The 17,715-nt window shown below is 47.3% G+C and overlaps 1 long non-coding RNA gene across 1 annotated transcript; it reads left to right on the forward strand.

The window, feature by feature from the left end:
• The first annotated feature begins 9,371 nt into the window (after positions 1–9,371).
• On the forward strand, positions 9,372–11,084 carry LOC113974593. The gene is made up of 3 exons (XR_003536594.1): positions 9,372–9,509; positions 10,211–10,302; positions 10,657–11,084. It is a non-coding gene; the product is annotated as an uncharacterized LOC113974593 (long non-coding RNA).
• Positions 11,085–17,715: the final 6,631 nt, after the last annotated feature.

A 17,715-nucleotide genomic window follows, 5' to 3' on the forward strand; every position in this document is an offset into this window, starting at 1 on the left:
ATGAGCTTTAAGGTCCCTTTCAACCCAAACCATTCTGGGATTCTATGATTCCTATATTTAGGAATCTTCAGCCATTTTCCAGCCCCTTCACAAACCCCAGTGAGGTTTAGTGGATCATCTCCCAGCTTTCCTCCATGGACTGCACTTCCTTTTTTACACCCTAATAGAAAAGTAGTAAAGACTCAGCTGCTGTGTCCTAACAGCCCTTTGGGTACCTCCCAGGTCACAGAACAGGAGGGGCACAGCCTAATCCTCATCTTTGGCTCTCAAAGAAGAGAAGAGCTCTCCCTGGCTGGCAGAAGTGTTTATGGAGCAAGGCCATCGAGCCAAGAGCTTGTCCTGGTGCCCCCAGACATCTGAGGAATGCCTGTGAGATGGGGATGAACATCCTACACCTCCCACGGGCTCTGGTGCCTGTGCCCTGGCTCCTAAGGGAAGCATGGAATGTTTCCTTTGAAAGCACAGTTGGAGGAGGCACTTTTTCAGCAAGTAACTTGTGCATTATGAAGATGTTGAAGCACCTTTGGCACTTCTCCATGAGGCCACAGCTGGGATCTGATGTCTAGGAGCGTTTCCCTGATGCTCAGACCACACTGCTTTGCCTGAAGTGACAGCAAAACCCAGTTGTAGGAGGGCTCTGGGTATGTGGTCAAGCTAAGACAGGGATGGGGAAATATGTGAGTCTCAATCTTCCTTTGGCAGAAATGTGCACAAAGTTCTGCCTGACAGTGCCAGTTGGTTTATTCTCTGCATGTCCTGTTTTAGAAATAATATCACGCTGCACTAGGCCTGTCTGGCTATAAAATGAAGGTCTCCTGTCTTTTATTTTCCCCAAGCCTCAAGTCCCACTATTGTTGATTTATAAGGGATATAAAAATGGACAAGAAACAAAGGAATCATGTAGAAAGTGAACAGCTGCTTCGTATCATCACATTTTGAGTTTTTGGTTGGTTAGGAGAGTGGGATGGAGGGAATATCTGTCAATGGGTGAGATTCAGATCAGGTACCTTAACATATTTTGTTGGTGTTATTTGGGTCTGAGGTCTATACTGGATTCAGGTAGAGAGAGGTGGAGATTGTCTCACTGTCAGGACTAACCAGGATGGTGGTGGCTCTGGACACACCCAGATACAGGAACCAAGCACCAGAGGGATGGTCTCAGAGTAATTCTGGGTGCCTCAAGGACATCTACATGTGGATGCGGCACTTGGGGACACGGTGGTGGGCCTGGCAGTGCTGAGGGAATGGTTGGACTCCGTGATGTAAGAGGGCTTTTCCAACCTGAATGATTCTGTGATTCCATGACCTAAGAGAAGTGGAAGGAAGAGACTGATGACTCCTTCTTTTGACTGATCCATCCAGGGCTGACAAAGGAGTCAGACTGGACTGAAAAACTGTTTTCAGTGTCTTTCAGAGAGTCTTTCCTCTTGGAGCATAATTCTTTGTAGCCACAACTCCCCTGGGTTATCCTTCTCCCACTTTGACATATCTGACTGCTGACTCAGTTCCCACTCAGTGAGCAGATACCAGTTTTCCCCCTGATCACATGGCCCTAATTCCTGTCTGCACCATTCCATCCATGAAACAAGGGTAGGTGGTGGTCAAACCAACTATTCTGGGAAGGTTTAGGTTAGATATAAGGAAAAGGTTCTTCCCCCAGGGGTTGTTTGGGCACTGAACAGGCTCCCCAAGCTTGCCAGAGCTCAAGGAGTGTTTGGACAACATTCTCAGGGACAAGGTGGGATTGTTGGGGTATCTGTGGAGGGCCAAGAGTTGAACTTGATGATCCTTGTGGGTCCCCTCCAACTCAGGATGGTCTAGTCTAGTCTAAACATGTGCAGGATCCTATTGCTGACTCCAGCACCGTCCTGCATCACCACTGATGTTCCTGGGCAACCAGTTCAGAGATGGGGGAAAACCTAAAGGCCTAAAGTATGGAGGTCCTTGTTGGTAGTGCTGTGGCACAGAGACAAGTCAGTTAAGGAGTCAGCCAGGATGGATCCTGTGCTGGGAGGAAAAGTGGGATTCATTGGCTGCTCAAGTCTAGGCTGCCCACAAATGGAAATATTAATACAGCAAGTGAGAAGCAACCCAGATTTCAACCTCTTCCCCAGCCTGGCCAAACAAGATGCAAATTAGGCATTGGCTTTAGTCCTTCCATTTCATATTATGGTGTAAAACAATGTAGCTGCCTTATGGTTGGAGTAGTACAGCTTGTCAAGGTAGAAAATGAGCTGTATCTCAACCATGCTCAGTGCCTCTACTGCAAAGTATTAGGAGACAGTCCGGAAGTATTTGTGTCATCTAATAACATCAAACAAGAACACTCAGAAAAACATCCTAAAAGCCAAAGAGAGAAAGAGAAAAATCAATCCCATCTGGTCAGAGAAAGCCCTGCTGTGCAGCAAAGACTTTCAGGGCTCTGTGTGTGGCAGCTTCCAAGTAGCTGAGACACCTGACTGTGAGGGCAGGAGCTGTACTGTCCCTCAGCTTGGAGTGACACAGGGTCTGGTACCACCTGGAAATCACAAGGACCAACAGCTTGACCCCAGGGCAACTCTTTAAAACACCCTGAGCTAACACCTTGAAAGGAGGGAAATGTGAAGAGCACCAAGGGCAGTGAAAGCTGCGGTGGCAAACTGGGAACCAGAGCACGGTCTCCTCGTGCAGAAACGTCACTGCCGTGCAACCACACTGGTTAAAAACGGGCCTGGGCTCATTAAAAATGGGCTGTACCTCTACTAACCAGTGCCAGGCCGTGCCCCTGTGGAGGTTGCCCTCTAAAAGGGTCCCACAGATGATGCCCAGATAAAGCCTTTCCTAAAGCCTGAGCCGTTTCTGGGCTCAGTGACGCTGGCCTGGGCCAAAATCGTGTCACGAAAGCCTCAAACAATTCAGCGATGAAGGAATTCCTGTCTGGGGTAATTTACTGGTGTGATGCAGCCCTTGAGCCCTCAGTGACCTCGGCTGGTCACGGGCTCTGATTTATGCCCCTGTTAATTGCTATAATTCACTATTTCCGCTGCAGGAGCAGCGAGGAGCCTCCAGCTGAAGGAGAAATCCTTGTACTGGTTGCTTCTCCAAAGCAGAGTGGGCCATCTCTGCTCTTAAAAGGGGCTCCAAATCAAAATATAACCTGTGAGAAGGAGAACCAGCATGCAGAGGGGCAGGGGAAAGGGGGCAGCAATGACAAGTCATGCTCAGGGCTCATAGTGTGTGGGCAGGAGGATGGAAAATGGATTTTAAATGCAAAAAGGAGACTTTTAAGGACAGATTAGAAGGAGAATGAAAGAAAGCTTTGTGTGCATGCATGGGAAGGTCCTTGCACTCACAGGGTACGATGTACTTGCTACAGAGAAGGCCCAGTGTTGCCTCCCAAACATCCATCTTGGAGCAGAAGGGTGCAAAACCTTCCCAGGCCACTCAGGTCATATCCTTCTTGCACAGGTGCAAAGTGACCCACTAAAGCAAACACTTGTGTTCACGAGTGGCTCATGTGTTGCACTTGGGTTGTTTGCAAACCCTTCAGCTTTTATGTGCTTTGTACCTGTAAGGTGTCGAGCTGAACAGCTGTGTTTGACAAGCAAACCCCTCAGTGCCTCTGGCACCTCATCACTGCCTCAAATGGTCTCAGGATCAAACCCAAAAGTTGCTCTTTCCACAGCCTTCAGCATCCAAAGGGGGCTTCCCTGAGTGGCTACAGCACATCAGAAATGGAGAAACTTCCATCTGTTTCTGGATGCACCAGAGTGGTCAGTGCATCATTAATAGGAGGCCTCTAACTGGTTTAGGAGTAATTGCATTGATATTTTCCATTTGTTCCCCACAGCTGAGCTCCATCCAGGGCCTCACTCACCTCCTTTGCTCCTCATTCCTTGAGAGGCATTTTTTGTTAACACGGAGCAGGCAGGATTTGCCCTTGTGCCCCGTCCAAGGAAAAGAGAGAAAAATAACCCCAAACAATTGCAAAGCTTTCATTTGAGAAATTAATTCACAGGGGAGTAAGGTTAAAAATAAAGTTCTTTGGCCAGAGCCTTTATAAGCTCCAGCCATATTCTCTGGAATATAATTCATAAGCACAATATGTTTTTGTTGTGAATGAGTGTGAAGTACCAGAAAAGGAAAGAGGAAACCCCTAATGTAGTCCTGAATAGACCTGTGAAAAAGGATAATAAAACTTGTCCTGGATTTCCTTTAGCAGCAGGTGCTTCCTTTGGAGTTTCTATTCATTCAGACTTTGGACAGTCACAGCCTGCCAAATTTTTTTCCTTTTTTTTTTTACTTTTTGTAAACACAGCATTCAGTTGATCTGAATGAAGGTGAATTTATCTTCTTGGCCACTGTCAAGCTCGTGGTCTCACAAGGTCAATGGCAAAGCTTCTCCAAGCTTTTGTGGTGCGTCCCCTTCCAGACCTGACAGAAAGGTGATACCACACCGCTCAGATCAGAAGGTTTCCTCAAGCATCCAAGGCTTGAAGGCCCTAAAATTCCATTTTAAGTGGGCCACCCGTCCTTCCTGGTGAGATATCCATGCCTGCCCACCCACAGCAACACACCAGCTGTGACTGGGGGAACACAGCTCCTCAGCCTCACTAAGCTGGGCTCATTTCTGTGGAAAGAGCAGGTGATATTAAGCTCTGATTGATGTCTAGGAAAGTATCAGCCAGAGGATTCAATTGTCCCTTAATCACAGTATGTTAAGGCCAGCTTTGTCCACAGGGTCAAAAAGACCCTCCAGCTCCCAACTCAAAAGGGTCAAAAAGACCCTCCAGCTCTCTGCATAACACCAGGAAAAGCCAATTTCTCCCTGTCAAACACAGCCTGACTTCCCTCTCAAGCCCCTTTCCCATCCAAAGGCAGCACTGTCAACCTCCACAATTCATAGAACCACAGAATCCTGGAAAGGTTTGGGTTGGAAAGGACCTTAAAACTCATCTATTTTTGCAGACAGAAAAAGGAGCTTAAAATCTGAATGCACCTTTCCTGAAATTACAAGAGAGTTGACACAAACACAAGGAAGCTACCAAATATATTACAAATTTTCCTGTCCTGCCTTAATAGGCATAAGGAAGGGGTGATTGGAAAGAGATGATCTTTAAGGTCCATTTCAACCCAAACCATTCCATGATGACAAACTGCACAAACTATCTAAACTGCTGTTTATTAGGTAACTTTAACAGACACCTATTATTTTTCACAGTTGTTTTGTCTTGCCAAACATCCTTACCGCCCGTTTCAACCCCCTCCAACTGAGGCAAACATTAACAACTCATCCAATTCCCTATATTTAACATTCCCAATCTGGTCACAGATTTATACCAGCCCTGGTAACAATGGCATGGAACACCTGTCAGTGACTGCATTTGCCCAGGGATTCGCTTCGTTCCATGTCGCGTGTTTAATAATTCCTGAACAATGGGACAAATAAACATATTTTTTTGCTCAGCTCTTACTCAAGCCAACACCACTGTCCAAATTGCACATGAGAGGTCTGCAGAGGCTGGTGGTTGTTTCCTAGACTTGTCTCCTCTTTCCCTCAGAAATGACATTGTCAGCAGCTCTGGGCTCAGGGAGGGCATTTACCACTTGTATGTGAGGAAGGAAGAGGAAGAATGAGCAGGAAAGGGGCAGCGTCGTGCAGGGCCCTGAAGGCAAGGATGATAAATCTGAACTTCAAGGGGTGGATGACAGACAGATCTTCTAAGGAAGGTTGAGGTTGTCTGAGAAAAAGGATGAGAGACGTGTAGTGCATGGCTAAGGTTGGAATAATGTGGGGTTACAAGACCCAGTGAAGGAATTGGGAGCTGTTGATGGTTGACACGTTGAAGATCTGTCTGGATGGGGATGAGGAGGATGTGGACCTGCTGGAGAAAGTCCACAGAGAAGGACCACAAAGATGCTCTGAGGGCTGGATCACCTCTGCTGTGGATACAGCCTGGGAGAGCTGGGGATGTTCAGCCTGGAGGAAGGTTCCAGGGAGAACTGAGCATCTTGATGGGAGAAACAGGTAGAATAAATAGTACAGAGCAAGATGGGTCATGGAAAGTATGTCTGGAATTAACCCCTGCTCTGCTGTAAGCAAGACATATGGTCCAGATCCTAAGTGAGTTCATGGATACCATTCCTTCCAGAGATGATGTCTCACGTCTGCCCTTGTGAGACCCACCTGGAGCACTGCATCCAGCTCTGGAGTCCTCAGCACAAGGAAGATGTGAACATGTTAGAGGAGGTCCAGGAGAGGCCACGGAGATGCTCCGAGGGCTGGAGCCCCTCTGCTCTGGAGACAGGCTGGGAGAGCTGGGGGTGTTCACCTGGAGAAGAGAAGGCTCCGGGGAGATCTAAAAGCCCCTTCCAGTGCCTAAAGGGGCTCCAAGAGAGCTGGAGAGGGACTTTGCACAAGGGCCTGGAGTGGTAGGACAAGGGGGAAAGGTTTTAAACTAAATGAGAAAAGATTTAGATTAGACGTTAGAAACAAATTCTTTACTCAGAGCATGTTGAGGCCCTGGCACAGGTTGCCCAGAGAAACTGTGGCTGCCCCAGCCCTGGAAGTGTCCCAGGCCAGGTTGGAGGGGCTTGGAGCAACCTGGGAGAGTGGAAAGTGTCCCTGTCCATGGCAGAGGGGTTGGGCTAGATGACCTTTAATGTCCCTTTCAACCCAAACCATTCCACAATTCTATGATTCCATGATTCTTTGTTTCTATGGCTCCATCCGGCCTCCTCACCCCTGCACGAAATGCCCCTCCCCAGACTGTTTATCCCCTTCCAAACATCCTTTCCCACCCCTGCACCAGCTACCATCCCCAGAGCAGGGCCCCAAACTCATCTGCCATCCTCACCCTCCCATCTCCCCTGTCCCTGTGGCCCCACTACTGCCCCAATGGTGCCCACCCCTGACCACGGCTGCTCTGAGACTCAGCAAAGCCCACACATGAGCCACACCATGAGAACACACCCCATGCAGATTTTATCACCACAAGGGTCATCACTGGAGGTACCTCAGATTCCCTAAATAGCAGGCAATCCATCCCACTGGAGCACCTCGTGCAGCACAGTTGGTGACAGGTAATATTGGGGACACCCCAGCCTTGGTGGACCTCCAAAACCATCAACCTTCACTTCACATGGGCTGCTAAAGGTCATTCCTGCATGGAAAACAAAGTCTTTTTAGGTCATTTAGCTTATTCCCAGGGTTCAGCAAAGCTTCTTGCGGCCCAACCTTGTTACAGATATGATTCACACAATCATATTTCAATCACTTCCTCTGGGAGACTCTTTCCAACAATGCAGATTTCTTGGCTGGAGAAGAATTCCCAGGGATTGAGCTGAAGTTTTCCTTTCCCCTTCAAATGCATCCCCTTAAGCAGCTTCAAAAAGGGAACTTCCCTCCCTTCTCATTGCCCTGTTGAGAGGCCACATCATTCCCCAAGAGCAGGTACTAAGCCCATGGAAAACCTGGGCTGCAAATCAGAAAATCAGACCTAGAATGGTCCTAATACAGTTCAAAGAAGCCCACTGGAGAAAAAATACAGCAGATTCTCCACAACTCCCTGAAAAAGGCTGTAGCCAGGTTGGGGTTAGTCTCTTCTCCCAAGGAACAAGCAATGGGACAAGAGGAAATGGCCTCAAGTTGCATCAGGGGAGGTTTAGATTGAGTATTAGGAATAATTTCTCAATAGAACAGGCTGCCCTGGGCAGTGGTGGAGTCTCCATCCCTGGAGGGATTTAACAGCCACAAGGATGTGGTTTAGTGATGGCCTTGGCAGTGCTGGGGGAATGGTTGGACTCAAAAATCTTAAAGGTCTTTTCCAATCTAAAGTATTCCATGTTTTGTCCTTTTCATAATTTCCCAGCTCTGGGGTATTATTTTGGTACTGCTATATCTACAGGGAGACTGGGAAAATCCCAGTGACACACCCCAGGATTGTCCCATTGCCTTGGCTTTCCTACATATGCACACCAGAAGATTTGCAAAGTCTGTATAGAGAGACTTCCTCTAATCAAGGAGTCTTTTGGTGTTTGACAGGATGAAACTTTGCCACATTGAACTTCCAAATAGTGCTGATTTTTGAAGCTTAAATGTTGTGTAGCATGAACTCAGAATCCCAGAATTACTAAGGTTGGAAAAGCCCTCTAAGATCATCGAGTCCAACCATTCCCCCAGCACTGCCAAGGCCACCACTAATCCATGTCCCCAAGTGATACATCCCAAGTTCTCTCAGCATTTTCAGGGGTGATTCCACCACTTCCCTGCCAGACAAGCAATCCCCCCTTCACCAGAACAGCAGTGAACACACAATCATGGATCTGCTCCCAGAAGGAGGAGACAAAATCTGCTGCAGGATGCCTGGTGACCTCAACTGGATGTTCTTCTAGAGGACACGTGTCAGGGAACAGCTCAATGCACCTACCAAAGCTTTAGCAGATGAAACGAGACATTTTTACAGTGTTTGTGAGCAGGTGTGTGGGAGAAGGAGGAACAGAGGCATTTTCCATGCCTAGAAGACTTATTTATGTTCTGCAGGTCATAATTGAAGAGGAAGTTCATTGCCATTGGCTGGGTTTTCTTGCAGTACCAAATAATGTTTTGGCCACAATTTTCCTCCCTCTTGCAGCTCAGTCTCTCTCAGTTTGTATTTCAAAGATTCTCTTCCAAGAAATACAGGAAAATAAACTTCTTATCCCAAAAAGAAATTGTGGGAGGGATCCATCAGAAAAGAAAAAAAATAAAAACACAGCCAGATTTGCGGTGTTGCAAATAGTACATTGCAAAAAATGGGCTTTGTGTTAGAATTATTTATTATCCATCGCTTGAGCATCTCTGAAAATAACCTTCCTCCCCTGGGAAGGAATAACTGATCCCTTTTTATTATTTTTATTATTATTATGGCACTCAAGACATTATTGTGGCATTAGATCAGTTGTAAAAGTTGAGCTGTTTTCTCTTGTACTGAGTGATGTGGAAATATCATGAGACAACCCCTGGTGCTGAAAATCTGCAATTTAAGTAAAGTGAGTAGTTGAACACTGAGGAAAAAAAAGCAAGTAGGAAACTGAGGCACATGAGTGAAGGTGCTTTGTCCCACTGTTATTTCAGTGCTTCCAAATAGGGATTTGGGGATTTGGGCTGTTTGAAGTCATGTAGTGAAAGTTTAGTGTGGAGTCAAGAGGCAAAAGCTGAGCCAGATTTCCCAGTGTTTAAACGCAGCAGTGAATCCTTGTCCTGGGAGACAGGGAGCAAAACTGTGTGTGTTAGGAGAGTTATTCCTCCTACCCATCTGTCTTGACCAAAGCGTGAAGTCACAGAGTCATGGAATGGGTTGGATTGGAAGAGACCTTAAAGGTCATCTTGTTCCAACCCCCTGCCATGGGCAGGGAGGGACACCTTCCACTAGCCCAAGTTTCTCCAAGCACAGCCTGGATGGGGTCCCCTCCATGTGCACGCTGAGACCTCCCTTCCTGCACCCCACCAGGTCCTGGAGCCATTGCAAGGCACTGAAGGAATCCCAAAGGTAAGTGGAGCTGCTGGCGAACATTTGTAATGAAAGATACCCTAATATTTGGGCAGCAACCCACAGGCAGGACCCATAAGTGTCATCCCAGCTTGTGTAGGGGGCAGGGGAGACAGGCAGGGTGGAGATGCCAAATGGGGATACATCCCCCAATGTGTGGGTCATTGGCTTGACATCCACTGAATCCTCTCTAGGAATTACTTTAAGTAAGGTATGAGGTGGAGATGGTCTCAGAACTTTCCTAGGTGGAAAGGTGGTGGATGCCCCATCCCTGGAAACAATCAAGGCCAGGTTGGACAGGGCTTTGAGAAACCTGGTCTAGTGAAAGGTGTCCCTGCCCATAGCAAGGGGTTGGACTAGATGGTCTTCAAAGGTCCTTTCCAATCTGAACCACTCCATGATTGTATTATCACCTTCCCTATTGCAGGTAGAGGCTCATACATCCCTCTGGATCCCATCCTAGGCTTGATCCCAGTACACATCTCCTTGCACCCATTGTTAGTGTGCACACACACACACACACACACTTATTTTTCCACACATATTCCAGCAAAGCCTGTGAAAAAATGAAGCTGACCATAAACCTTTGGGGTCTGCTCCCTGCGGGCCAGGGAGGGGGGGTGCAAATCCCTTTATTGTTGGGTCGGATTTGTTTCATTATTTTTTTTCTCCCCCCTCTTTTCTCTCTCTCCCTGGATCAGGAGCCCGGGATGAGGCCGGGCTGCGCCCGGCATGAGAAAGTGGGGCCATCCGTGCAGATGTTGCCCGGGGGAAGCCGAGGTTCCCACACCGAGTAGGAAGCGGGGCCCCACGGAGCCGGGAATGGGGACTGAGGAAGTGGCAGCAGGGCTGGGACTCCCGCGGCCGCCGATCCAGGGATGATGGGAGAGGAGAAGCAAAGCCGGGGGGGGTACGGGACCCGGTGTAAGGGGGGGACATCTATTCTTGGAGAAAAAGGGGGGGGAATTTTATTGTGAGGCTTTGTTTACACCCCGAGCTGAATGAATCAAATGACCTTGTTTATTGTCGGTCTCCTGAATGGACGGCAGAGGGAGAGGGAGGAGGGATGGGGGGTTATATTATTGTTAATTCTGCCATTTACTTCTTCTTCTTCTTCTTCTTCTTTTTTATTTTTTTTTTCCCACAGCACATTGTTGCCATGATAAAAGAATAAGAGGTGAAACTCTATTCCTTCCTTTCCCCATCTCCGCAGTATTCTCCAAATCCCAGGACAGGAGGCTGTTGGGATGAAAGTGCCAAACCAAGAGGCAGGGCCCGATCCTGCTGTTCCTCCTGATCCCATTCCATGCCAAACTTCTTTTCCATGGTGGGGTGAGGGGGCTGAGACTTGTCCCCCTGGGACTCAGAGTTTTCCTCCCCAGAGAGGACACAAGGACTCAATAAGCCTTTTCCCACCCCCGCTGGATGGATCCCTCTTTGCCCCTGGATGGAGGCAGCAGAGTGGCCACAGCTCTCACACACGGGGTCATTACCCTCAGGAAATAACAACATCCAGGCAAAGACCACTCACATGCCATGTTTTTGGGAACTGAAGTAAAGCCCTCTTTGAAGGACCCAGCTTTTCACCTAAGCACCTGCTCTTGGGGCTGCACAGGGGTATTTTGGTGCAAGTCCTGATTCTTATATATTATTTTGCCTTTTATTTGGCCCCTGCTGATCCCCATTCTGTTTGATAACTCCCCAGCCAAGAACTCAGCAGTTTCCAGGGTATTTTACTTTAAAGAGCTATAAAGATCCAGGCCTGAGGCACCACAGGGTTGCTGAGAGCATGAAATGATCCTTTTGGTTTGAGGATCACAACAACCCCCAGAGAGATTATATTAGTTTCAAATTACAGTTTTCCCTCCTTGTCAACTTTGTAAACTCTTTTACATGCTCTAGAATGGAGGAAAAGGATGCAAAGTTTTCCAAATTTTGTGACCACTTCAGGGGCATCCCTTCGGGTGTCCTCAGCTCCACATGGAAGTCAGCTCTTACTCTTGGACTGGCTATATTCATGGGTGACCACCTCTATCCCGTCACCTCAGTTCCCTTTCCCTTCAGCTCAAGGCACTTTGGTTCCTTCAGGATCATATTTTAATTTCTTAATGATTTTAGAATTTTATCAGCACAATGCCACCTGGGACGTTACCTGGGACATTACCTGGGACAAGCTGAAACCTGATCCCGGCTTCTTCTCCTCTCTCCTGTGCAATTTGCACATGTTGGTGGAGTTTTCCTTACTGAGAGACATCAGTGCAACAAGGAAAGCATCTGAGATGGTTTGTTCAACCGATCTGCTGAGAACTTATTATTGGAAACCTGATTTTTCTGTTCAGGTCTCTAACTATGGACACCTCCTTCTGCATGAGATGTTCAAGCCTGTCCCATCAGACCTCCAGGTGCTGGCCCAGAAGACAGAGATCTCCCATGTCACACCTGCCAGGGGATGGGGATGTCTCAAGTGCTGCAGGACAGCTCGAATGTCACCAAGTGCCCATGTGTGGGCAGCTGAATGACACACCTCTTGTCTGTGCCACAGACTCCTCCACCCAAGGTGGGTGTTCATCCCCTTGTTAATCCCAACAGAAACCCAACCAGCACAGCCCCCATGAAGTGACTCTTCAGACCACAGGTAGGTTTGGGATTTATGGTGAGGTCAGTCACTGGCTGGGATTATCTGCCAGAGGTTTATGGGCAATATAAGAACCTACAGACCTGATGAGATATAAAAGCATGGGCCGGAAGCACTGACAGGCAGGTGAGATGAGCTGTGCTCAGCAGCACCTTGACTTTTGCTTTGTAGCCCTTTCCTCTCTCCCCCTGTGAGCAGAAAATACCCTCCTGCAGCACAGAGTGACCCACAGCATGGGCAAGGGACATGAGAATCCATGAGGGCCTGAGTAACTAAACTAGATAATACCAGGGATTATCCCACATTCTTTGGTCAATGCTGGGCTACGGTCAAGGTTTTGCTCCTTGGTTTCCTACTTCCATGAGATCCATTTTACTGACAGAATAATTTTTTTTGCCTCATATCCTTTGGATTTACCTATGACTGGTGGTTTTAATACATAGCTGTGAGTGTAGGACATGCTCCCGGAGGGTATGAGGTGGCCATAAATCTTGAAGATTTACATCAGTGTAGTTTTGGCCGAGGTCAAGGCACCCTTGGAGGAGAACAGATGTGGGAAAAGAGAATTAAAAATGTAAAGAGGTAGAAATGAGCAAAGAAAAGTCCTGCCTGTTGCACAGAGCCAGAAGAGAGGAAGGACATGGTAAGGCAGATAAATAAAAGCCTGTTTCACTCTCAGTGGCCCATCCTGTCACCCTCTGCTTGCAGTAACATCTGAACACCTTCTTTGCCAACCATCCTATCACTTCCAAGCCTGTGCTGCCCTCAGCTTCCAGGTGGGGATGGGAAGCCATAAATTCCAGAAAAAGAATCACAGAATCACAGAATGGTTTGGGTTGGAAGGGACCTTAAAGACCATTTTGTTCCAACCCCTCTGGCCATGGGCAGGGACAACTTCCACTATCCCAGGTTGCTCCAAACCCCATCCAACCTGGCCTTGGACACTTCCAGGGATCCAGGGGCAGCCACAGCTTCTCTGGGCAACCTGTGCCAGGGCCTCACCACCCTCACAGGGAAGAATTCCTTCCTAATATCTCATCTAAATCAATGCTCTTCCAGTTTGAAGCCATTTCCCCTCATCCTGTCCCCCCTCACTCCAAGGCCTTGTAAAAAGTCTCTCTCCTCCTATCTCGTTGGCTCCCTTCAGGTACTGGAAGGCCACAATTAGGTTATTCCAAAACCTTCTCTTCTACAAGCTGAACAATCCCAATTCCCTTGGCCAAAGAAGGCATGAGGGTGCAAGGGTGAGGCACCAAACACTGCTCCTTGGATGAAGTGGATGCCCCATGGAGGAGGAATGGACCTGTCTCACTCCATGGAGGGCAAAAACAGCTGAGTGACCCCCTTAGGCAGATATTAAACTTTTAGGAAGCAATTATTACCCTCCCTCCTGAGAGTTGTATTGGCTGGACTGTGCAAAGACTTTTGTAATGCCCCCATCTCTCTGTCATGCTGCCCAAATGAATCCAAATAATCCAGATCCTCTAATGTTTAGGCACTGAGCTCATCCTGAACTCCTTTAGGCTTAGACTAAATGACTAATGGCCACCAAAAAGCATCAGATGTGTCTGACTAAGAAGACAGAGAGGTGCAGTTTAACATCAAGTTTGCAGCAGGAGAAACATAAAGCAAATTTGGTGAGGTTTAGAGCTGGATGGTGCCACACCACGTAATGAGATCTCCAGCCTTGGATGGGGCTGAGCATTTACAAATCCATCTATTATACTAAAATTTGGGATTGTGGCATCCTGGGCAGGGATTAAAAACAAACCAAACACCCCAAAAGAAGGAATTTCTGCCATCTAGGGGTCATAGTTTTCCATTACAACCAAGGCTGTAAAATATGAATCAAAATTTCACCTCTTAAATGTATGCATGTATATGTACATGAGCATACACATGTGGATATACACTTTTTCCAAAAATAAGCTTTAAAAGCCAAAAGATGTGCAATTCCTTTCTATCTGTGAATTTGCAGCAAGAAACTCCCTTTCATTTCTACTTTATTCTTCTTGCAATAGCTCAGCATTGTTTGTGTTAGAAATGGATAAAGGACATGAAAAATCAAAGTTTATTTTTCATTTCCTGACAGGCAGGAAAGTTTTTAGATAAAGTCACAAAAAAGGAGAGAAAAAGCAATTATTTATATTTTATAATTTTATTTTCTCCTTTTTAAACCTCAATTTGCATAAGATAGCCAGTGGCATCATTAACATCACAATTTTTTTGTGCTTAACACCCACACCTTAACTCAGATCATAAAAGAATTTGGTTTATGCTCTGAAAACAAAGAAGGGACTTGATATTTTAAGTGTCCCACACTCTTCATTTCTTGGGCACTGTGGGGAAGGACTTAAAATAGCTAATAACATCTTAATAGCTAATAACATTAATAGATTAATATTGTAATTTCTTTATTTCACTGGATTAGATGGCCAAATTATGGTATGAGTTTCTTTTTTTTACAACGATATGGAGTGACAGGACAAGGGGGAATGGCTTCCCACTGCCAGAGGGCAGGGTTAGGTGGGATATTGGGAAAGAATCCTTGGTTGTGAGGTCCTGGCACAGGTTGCCCAGAGAAGCTGTGGCTGCCCCATTCCTGGAAGTGTCCAAGGCTAGGCTGGATAGGGCTTGGAACAACCTGGGATAATGGAAGGTGCCCCCGCCCACAGCAGGGGCTGGAATGGGATGAGCTTTAAGTCCCTTCCAACCCAAACCATTCCAGTATTCTATGATAATCCAACATTCCCAGCTTATGACTTGCCACAGTTTCCACACTTCCATCTCATGTCACTCAAACTTTGCCATCTTACCTGGATGATAAAAATCTAAAAATATGAGAAGCACATGAAAAACTTGTCTTATTTTCATTACATTTCATTTCTCCACCGAAGTGGCAGCTGAGAGAAGGAGAACATGGAGTCAGATCCAAACTGGGACTGTTTAGCCCTGTTTTGTGGCTCCAGACTTGTCATCTGGGAGATGCTCAGGGAAAACTGTAAGAGCATGACAAGGGCAAAACAACATTTTCCTGGTGCCTGAACTATAGGAGCACCCCCAGCCTGAAGCCAACTTCAATTTATGAAATGTTTCTGTTTAGCATTGCAGGACACTGCACTGTCCACTGCTCCAGGATGTTTTCATTTCCCAAGAGGCAGCTGGATTGAGGGCACTCATATGGGGCAGGGAGAGCTTTTAATAGCCTGGACATGGCCAAAAAGGGCCATTTGACCTTGTGAGGTTTCCTCCTGATTACCAACATCATTGTTTATTACCAGAATGAACCCACAAGTGGAGGGTCTGTGGTTCCTATAACCCTGGATGGCCCTGGATCAGGTTGATCCAGGAGGTGCCTTTGCTTCTCCTTCACTCCTGCAGCTTCCTTGGGATTTTTCAGATTTCTTTTACAAAGTGCATTAGAAATTGTACAGCCCCTGACTCCAAAAAAGACATGGAGGGGCGTGTCCAGGGAAGGGAATGGAGCTGGGAAAGGAGTTGGAGCAGCAGGAGTGGCTGAGGGAGCTGGGGGGGCTCAGCCTGGAGAAAAGAAGGCTCAGGGGGGACCTTCTCACTCTCTGCAACTCCCTGACAGGAGGAGGGAGCCAGGGGAGGGCAGGGCTGTGCTCCCAGGGAACAAGGGACAGGACAAGAGGGAATGGCCTCAGGTTGTGCCAGGGGAGGTTCAGGTTGGAGATCAGGAAGAATTTCTTCACTGAAAGGGTTGTCAGACGTTGGAAGGGGCTGTCCAGGGAGATGATGCAGTCCCCATCCCTGGAGGTGTCCAAGGAATGACTGGACGTGGCACTCAGTGCTCTGGGCTGTGTGACAAGGTGGGGATGGGTCACAGGCTGGACTGGATGATCCTGGAGGCCTTTTCCAATCTAAATGATTCTGTGATTCTTTGATTCCATCTCTTACCCTTTTATACTTGCAAATAGTCATTTGTATGAAGCAGAACAGCTCCCACAGAGAATCCCACCACCCAGCACCCAGCTCAGGACCATAACTGGGGTGGAAGGTGAAGTTCCTCTCACCAGACTGTGGTAGGTGACAAAAAGGGGTGGGAAGGCTTGAATTCTGCTTCACAGCATTGCACCTGGATATTTGAGGCTGGTTTTTTTTCTAAATGTAAAAGCTTTAGTTTAACCACAAAGCACAACAGGAAGAATCCTCAGCCTTTCCAAGATGGGATGCCCTTTTTCCATCCGTTTCTAATTGGGATTTCTCCCGCTGAAATCATCAGAGGCTCATTATGCAGCAAAGCAGAAACCGATGTACCTTTATTAAGGAACACTCCTGTGTTTCTCCATGAGATCACAGTGGGATGAGACCATTCCCTTTTCCTTTTTGTACAGTCAGCCTCTAATTGTGCATGGACTGCTTTGAAGTCCTGGCAGCTGAGCAGGGACGTAGGTGGCACTGAGAAGTTGGTGATGCAGCCCCTTCCCGTATGGGCAGGCAGAGGGTTGGCCAAAGCCCTTTTCAGCAGTGACTCAGTGTCACAGTGGGGAAAACAGAGCACCAAAAGGCACTTTTTAAACCCATTTGGGGATTTGAATAATGGCTTCATGACTCGAGCGAGCCTGCCAGGCTGGTAGGAGGATGTTTGGGATGGATATAGAGCAGGAATCGTTGGCAGAAAAGCTGGGAACGAAGCAGGGTTTGGAGGTGGGAGAGATGCACAGGCTGTAACTCTGTCCTGGTGGATCAAACAGGGCTGAGTGGGCACAGGAATTTGCTCACCTACAGTTCATAGATGGATCTGGCCCTGGATTAACCAACCAAACAAACACCAACCCAAACACAGGCCAGGGATCGTTGCCAGGAGGCATTTTGGATCAGCCACCCCAATTTGGAGGCTGAGATTTGAATCATAGGGTCAGGCAGGACACTGCCAGTTGGTTTCAGGGTTGGAAAACAGGCCTTGGTGCCATTTAGCTTATTGGAGACATGAAGTCACATCTGTATGTTGGTTACAAGGGAGATAAAACAGAGTCACCTGGAGCTTGTGTAAGGAGCAACCTGCAGCAGTGGTTTTAAATGCATCCTTGGACATGTGGGAGTTTGGGATTTAAGATACCACCAAAATGGAAGAGCAGGATCCAGTGTAGAGGCAAAAACCTGACAGGTCTAGATAAAGGCAGTTTAATACGTGAAGCAAAGCTCTGTGTGCAGGCAAAGTGGAATAGGAATCACAGAATCACAAAATGGTTTGGGTTGAAAGGGACCTTAAAGCTCATCCTATTCCACTTCCTGCCATGGGCAGGGACACCTTCCACTATCCCAGGTTGCTCCAACCTGGCCTTGGACACTTCCAGGGATGGGGCAGTCATACCTGTGCCAGGGCCTCACCATCCTCACAACCAAGAATTCCTTCCGAATAGCTAATCTAAATTGACCCTCTTATATTTGAAAACATTATGGAATGCAGTCACTACTTCCCATTATGGGGCAAGCGTTCAGGAATCACCAGGAAAACAGGGCTCCATCAAGCTCAGTGATACCTGGGTAGGCAAATGCCAAAAGTTGAAATACCCCCCACCTTCCTCCTTCTTTCCCCAAGATTTT

The sequence above is a fragment of the Neopelma chrysocephalum genome, unplaced genomic scaffold (genome assembly GCF_003984885.1).
Source record: "Neopelma chrysocephalum unplaced genomic scaffold, ASM398488v2 Primary Assembly neopelma1_123, whole genome shotgun sequence".
NCBI lineage: Eukaryota > Metazoa > Chordata > Aves > Passeriformes > Pipridae > Neopelma > Neopelma chrysocephalum.